Genomic DNA, 7,500 nt, shown 5'->3' with positions numbered 1-7,500 from the left:
TTTGGAAATTCTGAGGCACTCTTCTTTAGCTTCTAAATGTGTGACTGCCTTTTAAGGGGTAACAAAGTTCGCCCTTTTAAAGGGGAAACCCTATAAAATGTCGTCCAAACATTATCTACTCCAAATTTGATCTGAATATCTAGCTGCAGGCATTGAGACAGCTAAACTTTAAGGTCAGAAAAAAAGTTAACCATAAACCATTCACATGAACCGGGAACATAAGGACACAGCAAGATAAGAATACTGAGGAAACTACATGAAAACCCAGGAGAACAGTAATAGTCACGAGAAAACTTCTTGGATACAATATAGACATTGCTGCTCAAGGTGAGACGTATCTCTTGTGAGAGGATTCTCTCTGAAGTGGGGAAGACATACACCATCTGGGGAAGTTTACCAAAGGATGATCCTAGTATTAATAGAGTAGGTTTTGCTATTAAGACCAAAATACTCACATATCTACCAGAAGGTCTGACAGGTATCAATGAAATACGAGTACTTATAACCTGGCGTATTCCACTGGCAAAAGGATGTTTCTGGACACTCGTCGGTGCTCAAGCTTCAACATTAGATTATTATTATTATTATTATTATTATTATTATTATTATTATTATTATTATTATTATTATTATCATTATTATCATTATTATTACTATTATTATTACTACTTGCTAAGCTCAACCCTAGTTGGCCAAGCAGGATGCTATAAGCTCAAGGGCTCCAACACGGAAACAGGGGAAATACCCCAGTGAGGAAAGGAAACAAGAAAACTGGTAGAATAGTGTGCCTTTGTGTACCCTTAAGCAAGAGAACTCTAACCCATGCCAGTGCAAGACATGGTATAGAGTCTGTGGCACTACCCAAGACTAGAGAACAATGGTTTGATTTTGGAGTGTCCTTCTCCAAGAAGATCTGCTTACCATAGCTAAAGAATCTCTTCTAACCTTACGAAGAGCAAAGTAGCCACTGAACAATTACAGTGCAGAAGTTAACCCCTTGAGTGAGGAAGAAGTTTTCGGTTATCAAAGTGTTGCTGATGGTTTGAGATCTCTCACCCTATGGGATGAGCACAATCTTGCCATTACAAACACACTATGCCTTATAAGGGAAAAGCTCCAAAGCACTTAGATGTACCCGAGAATCAAGCACTGGCGCATAATCCAGCATAGGCACACAAGTGCAGTATGCATAATTTGAGACATGAGAGGAGAAGAGTGATGGGCAGATTATCAACTAACAAGACCAATCATCATATGGAAAAATTCTATCTCAAATTTTTAAGATGGCCACATCTACGGAATAGATCTTAAAAGATCAAGGGCTCACTTCCTTAACCAACATTCTTGAAAAGCCAGACATGTGGGTAAAGTTCTGCAAACTAATAAGAGATGCTGGAGAAGAAACATTAGTTTCACCAAGCTCTCTCATGCAGACTAGCTCGATAAGAACTCTGACACCATACATAAGTTACTTGCAAAAAATATGGAGAGCAAATGACTGCGAACCCTCACTCATCTGCAGTGGCCCAAGATGGAGGGACCTAGGGTTGGCTGCACATTTTGAAATTCAAATGCTAGAAACTGCTTGTGGGTAGAGAGGGCTGAGAAAATCAAAGCCTTTGCTCACCAAAACAACATGAAAGGCTCTTGAAATTCCATCAAATCCATTTAGGGGCCTAAGAAAATCACAAGCCATTCTAGCCAACACACTTGATGGTACAACCTTTCTCAGAGAACGAAACAAGATTCTTAATCATTGGGCTGCGCATTTCCATGCCACACTAATCCATCGTAGCAGCATTGATGAAACTGTTATTGATGCTCGACCTAACTTATCACTCATCCAGAACATTAGCAAGTTTTCAGAATTGCACAAAGTTCTGAGTGCACTGTAAAGACCCAAAGGCATAAAACTGCAGTCCTGGTGTTATTCTTGGTAGATTTTCCAAGCTATTTAAGATCATCTGTGTCCGACAGAGGGGAAGGCAAATATCAACTTCCTAACTATTAGAATAAATAAAGACTGCAACAAAAGTAATATTATTTTCCTTGTATATACTGCAGGTAAAATACAATAGAGTTATGCTTTTACACTTAACTAACCATGTTTCTAAATCTGTGCTCTCAGAAACCCAGTACAGAGTTAGAAAGGAAAGAAGGACCATGGACATGATTTTTACTCTGAGGCACATACAGGAGAAAGGCTAAGATAAAAATACAGACTAAATATACTTTTTACTGAATATATTATGGTCTTTTTTTTTTTTTTTTTTTTTTTTTTTTTTTTTGATGGGGGCCCCACGTCCTATTGAAAATCGTTGTAAAATGTGGAATTCTAAGAAAATTTATCAAAATACCTCAACTCCTTCATTTCAATGTGGAACCAAAAGTCAGAATTGGAGTCATGGAATCCCCATCTTTCTCTGTGGAACAGGGAGTACAGCAGGGTGATGTTCTGAATCCTGCGATTTCCATCTGTTCATCTCCTAAATAATGACAATTGCAGGAAAAACTAAAGAGGAAAAAATGGGTCCAAAATAGAATACCAACTGGATGGCAGCCTGTTCAACATCAGATGGTTACAAACCCATTAAAAAACTCGATACCCCAGTTGGTCGAGATGCAGTCTACTGGTGATTGATGTCATACTGGTCCAAACCCTAGCCATTGTAATTATTCATCATATCTTTGACTTCCTACCTTCAATAAGCCAGTCACTTGGTTAACAAATAAGTACAATGTTGATGATGTATTTCTGTTGGGAATACCCTCTCTTGTCTTGGTAGTAATGTTTCACCCACTACCGCCATCGACAAAGACATGCTCGAAAAAAAAAAAAAATTAACAAGGTTTCAAGTGCTTTTAGCAGGTCGTGGAGCATGATATTTTAGAAAAAAAAGACTGACCATATATATAAAGCAGTATGTAACTCGACTCTTCTTATTCATAAAGGCACCTGCAGAAAATTATGAGCCTCACCTGTATAAATTAAATTCCACTCAAAGATATTCTGGAATGAATTATATATATATATATATATATATATATATATATATATATGTGTGTGTACATATATATATATACATATATATACAGTATATATATGTGTATATATATATATATATATATATATATATATATATATATATATATATATATATATATATATATATATATATATACACACACACACATATATATATACATATATATATATATATATATATATATATATATATATATATATATATATATATATATATATATATATATATATATATATATATATACGTGTATGTATGTATGTTTGCGCGCGCGTTTACCGCTGACGATTCTAGATAATGTGCAGTTTAATGACTTATAAAGTCATTCCTTCAAAAGCAACAACGTACTAATTCAAACCCATTTGACACCTAAGTATCATATATAAATCGTCAGTTTCTACACCTTTTTCATTTTAATTTCCCCTGATAACCTTTAACGCTCCATCTTCTTTTATCTCCAGGAAAACTTATTTAGTTTTTTTGTCATGGGAACATAAAACGGCGATATATAAAAAAAAAGCCTTTTGAACACCAGAACTACAACCAAACAAACATTTCAATTGTGAGCCTTTCATGAACAAATATTTCTATCGTGAACCTTTCATTAACAAACATTTCTATTGTGAACTTTTCAATAACAAAGATTTCTATTGTGAACCTTTTATAAATAAACATGTCTTTTGTGAACCTTTCATTAGCAAACATTTATATTGTGAACCTTTCATAAACAAATATTTCTATTGTGAACCTTTCATTAACAAACATTTCTATTGTGAATCTTTCATCAACAAACATTTCTATTGTGAACCTTTCATTAGCAAACATTTATATTGTGAACCTTTCATAAACAAATATTTCTATTGTGAACCTTTCATTAACAAACATTTCTATTGTGAATCTTTCATCAACAAACATTTCTATTGTGAACCTTTCATTAACAAATATTTCAATTGTGAACCTTTAATAAACAAACATATCTCTTCCTAAACACAAATTTCTATTGTGAACCTTTCCTATACAAACATTTTAATCATACGATGTGTTCAGCAACACAGGTGTTTCAGATGGAAATAATCAGCACTGTTCACAAAAGACGAACACCTGCCATCAGTAGCCTCACTTCCTACTTTTTCATAAGTTAAAGGTTCTTGTCCTATATTTCTCTAAAGCTTGTTCCGTTGTTATTGTACTAAGTTGGTCTTATGACAGGTGTACAGTTATCAATTGATTTTCATCCGCTTATGGATATACGTCCTGATTTTTTCGTAAGGGGAAATAATTTTGTTCGTAAGGGAAAACAATTTTGTTCGTAAAGGGAAAGAATTTTGTTCGTAAGGGAAAATCGTTTTTTTTCGTAAGGGGAAATGATTTTGTTTGTAAGGGTGAAAAATTTTGTTGGTAAGGGCAAATAATTTTCTTCGTAAGGGTAAACAATTTTGTTCGTAAGGCGAAATAATTTTGATCGTAAGGGGAAATCATTTTGTTCGTAAGGGGAAATCATTTTGTTCGTAAGGGGAAATCATTTTGTTCGTAAGAGTAAATAATTTTCTTCATAAGGGGAAATAATTTTGTTCGTAAGGGGAAATAATTTCATTCGTAAGGGTAAATAATTTTGTTCGTAAGGGGAAATAATTTCATTCGTAAGGGTAAATAATTTTGTTCGTAAGGCGAAATAATTTTGTTCGTAAGGGGAAATAATTTCGTTCGTAAGGGGAAATCATTTTGTTTGCAAAGGGAAATCATTTTGTTAGTAAGGCAAAATAATTTTATTCGTAAGGAGAAATAATTTTGTTTGTAAGGAGAAATAATTTTGTTCGTAAGGGGAAATAATTTTGTTCATAAGGGGAAATCCTTTTGTTTGCAAGGGTAAATCCTTTTATTCGAAAGGGCAAATAATTTTGTTCGTAAGGGGAAATAATTTTTCGTAAGGGTAAATCCTTTTGTTCGTAAGGGGAAATAATTTTATTCGTAAAGGAAAATAATTTTGTTCGTAAGGAGAAATAATTTTGTTCTTAAGGATAAATAATTTTGTTCGTAAGGGGAAATGATTTTGTTCATAAGGGGAAATCCTTTTGTCCGTAAGGGTAAATCCTTTTATTCGTAAGGGCAAATAATTTTGTTCGTAAGGGGAAATAAATTTTCGTAAGGGTAAATCCTTTTGTTCGTAAGGGGAAATAATTTTATTCGTAAAGGAAAATAATTTTTGTTCGTAAGGAGAAATAATTTTGTTCGTAAGGGGAAATAATTTTATCCGTAAGCGTAAATAATTTTGTTCATAAGGGGAAATAATTGATAATTCAGTTAAATGAAAATTTCGTAGCTAGTTACTTAAAGGAATCCATGAAAATAGGATTTAGGAATTCCGTGCTCGAAGAGTAATTTTCATTGCGTGGACGTAGACAGATGTGCACCTTAATGGAAGTTATTAGCTGTATTATTAAGTAAACAAGTAAAAAATATAAAAACGAACAAATAAAGGAATATAGAAACTTATAAATATGGCTATCTGCTCAGCAAGAATAGACAAAAAAGTACTCCATAGTTTCTCTTAATTTTAATCTGAAATTACAAAATCGTAATACAAAATACATGAAATTTGATGATTCTAGGTAAATACTGCAGACTTCGGCAAAGGCGAATAATATTACGACGATACTGAATATTAGATGAGACTAAGTGACAGATTGATTAGTTAATATTGGGCGTCACGACGACTATGGTCATTGGAACCAAAAATACGAATTTGGATAAAAATAAAAATTATGTATATTGAAAAATTTCAAAATTAACCTCTACTCAGTTTATTCATAACTTGTAATTATCTTTGCATCTTCACTTCACAGATTTAAAAATATAAGACATGAAATTAATAAATATCTTTGAAACACGCTAAGTTCAAGAAACCTGAGTTGAAATCTTTAAAGATTTTCCTCCCCAAGAATAATTGCAAGAGTTTAAGAACCTCTACAGAGAAAAACGCTTCTCAAATTACTGTACAAAGGATGGATTAATCGTTCAGAAAGCGACCGGCCGTACAGTCAACTCCAAATGGATAAAGTCGGATGTTGTCCAGCTGTTATAAATTATACGTACAGTTCTTTGACACAGACAGTTTCTCATCTGGGCATAATACTTGTAAAGGCATATGAGGGATGTGGTGGCATATTTGGTAACGCTCTTGACTGGTGATCGCCAGTTACTTAAGTCGCTGCAACCTCACCATCCTTGTGAGCTAAAATGGGGAAGAAGGGGTTTGGGGAAGCCTATAGGTCTATTTAAGTGATCAGCAGCCTTTGCCTAGCTTTCCCTGGCCCTAGTTAGGAGGAAGAGGGGACTTGGGTGCTGATCAATATATATGGCCAGTCTCTAGGGCATAGTTCTGCTTGCTAGGGGAATGTTACTGTTCCTTGCCTCTGCCATTCTTGAGCGGCCTTTAAGCAGTTGGTAATTCCCAACATTTTCGGGGTTACTTCATATAGGAGTGACTTGTTTAATAAGAATAAAGGGAGTTAATTGGCCAATTAGTTTTAACTTCGTTTCTTTTTATGTGAGTTAAGACATTTGCAGTTTTGAACAAGAAATGAGAAACTGGAAGGTATGTTATTTACTTAGATTGACGTTAGCTTATGGATTTGTCTTATATAGTTGAAACGGTGCAAAGATGAAAGCTCTATTTTTTGCCTCGAGACATTAAAATTAGAACCATTTGCAAAATGAGTTATTCACTCTTTTCATACATCCAAATATGTACCTCACATTTCTTAAAAATAACAACTATTTGAAAATGTTTAATTTCATCAGCTGCATAACTTAACGTCCCCAAGAGACAGGAATCTAATGGGGACTAGTGCTTATCAACCCTACTATATTCAGACTACCTAATTATACTAATATACGTTTGGCTAAGTTTTGAATTTTTGTACCAGATCGACGCACAACTATCGTGATTAAACATTTTTAATTTTGACCAGAACACGAGCAAAGACTATTTAACAGTTTGTGTTAGAATAAACCTGAAACAGGTCTTCAACTATATCACGGTTCACGAATGAAGGGAAATTCTATTGAGACTTGCTCAGTTTGCCAGAGGCCTTCCAATTTCCTTGATTCCACGGTCTTAAATATCTTTTCTTCTTAAAGGTACTATTTGAGGCAAATTTACTCCTCCTAAATAGTGTGTTTTTTTTTTTATATATATATAAAATTCTCACCCTATTAACGGCCAGGGCAAATATTAATAATTTATAAGTTTCAGATCGAATAGAGATGCTGGCAATATTGCATCTGATGACAAAAGAATTCTTATAGTTTGTTGTGTGAAAGGGGATGAAGTTCTAGATTTGTCTTATTGAACATCACGCACGCAGCCTTACGTTTCTGTTTTAGATATAAATTACACAATAATATCTATAAATTACCCAACTCGCATCTGTATATACGAGATGGTTCTGTAAGG

General features: G+C 33.9%; 1 protein-coding gene across 4 annotated transcripts in view; it reads right to left on the bottom strand.

The window, feature by feature from the left end:
- LOC137631543 (uncharacterized) overlaps positions 1-7,500 on the bottom strand; it is a 31,994-nt gene that overhangs the window by 24,015 nt on the left and 479 nt on the right. The window lies entirely within an intron of this gene.

This window comes from Palaemon carinicauda, chromosome 40 (genome assembly GCF_036898095.1).
Source record: "Palaemon carinicauda isolate YSFRI2023 chromosome 40, ASM3689809v2, whole genome shotgun sequence".
NCBI lineage: Eukaryota > Metazoa > Arthropoda > Malacostraca > Decapoda > Palaemonidae > Palaemon > Palaemon carinicauda.
This window is presented reverse-complemented; position numbering and strand designations above follow the sequence as displayed.